The following is a 241-nucleotide window of genomic DNA, read 5'->3' as shown; positions in this document are numbered from 1 at the left end:
CGTTCATTCATTCATTCATTCAACGCCCCGCCCCGCCCAGGGAGACGGAGAGCGCATGCGCAAAGCCGGGAGGTGCCATCGTTCATTCATTCATTCAACGCCCCCGTCTCCCCCCTGCCCCGCCCCGCCCAGGGAGACGGCCAGCGCATGCGCAAAGCCGGGAGGCGCCATCGTTCATTCATTCATTCATTCATTCAACGCCCCTGTCTCCCCCCGCCCCGCCCCGGGAGGCGCCATCGTT

The sequence above is a fragment of the Tachyglossus aculeatus genome, chromosome 8 (assembly GCF_015852505.1).
Source record: "Tachyglossus aculeatus isolate mTacAcu1 chromosome 8, mTacAcu1.pri, whole genome shotgun sequence".
NCBI lineage: Eukaryota > Metazoa > Chordata > Mammalia > Monotremata > Tachyglossidae > Tachyglossus > Tachyglossus aculeatus.
Note: the sequence above shows the minus strand (reverse complement) of the source record.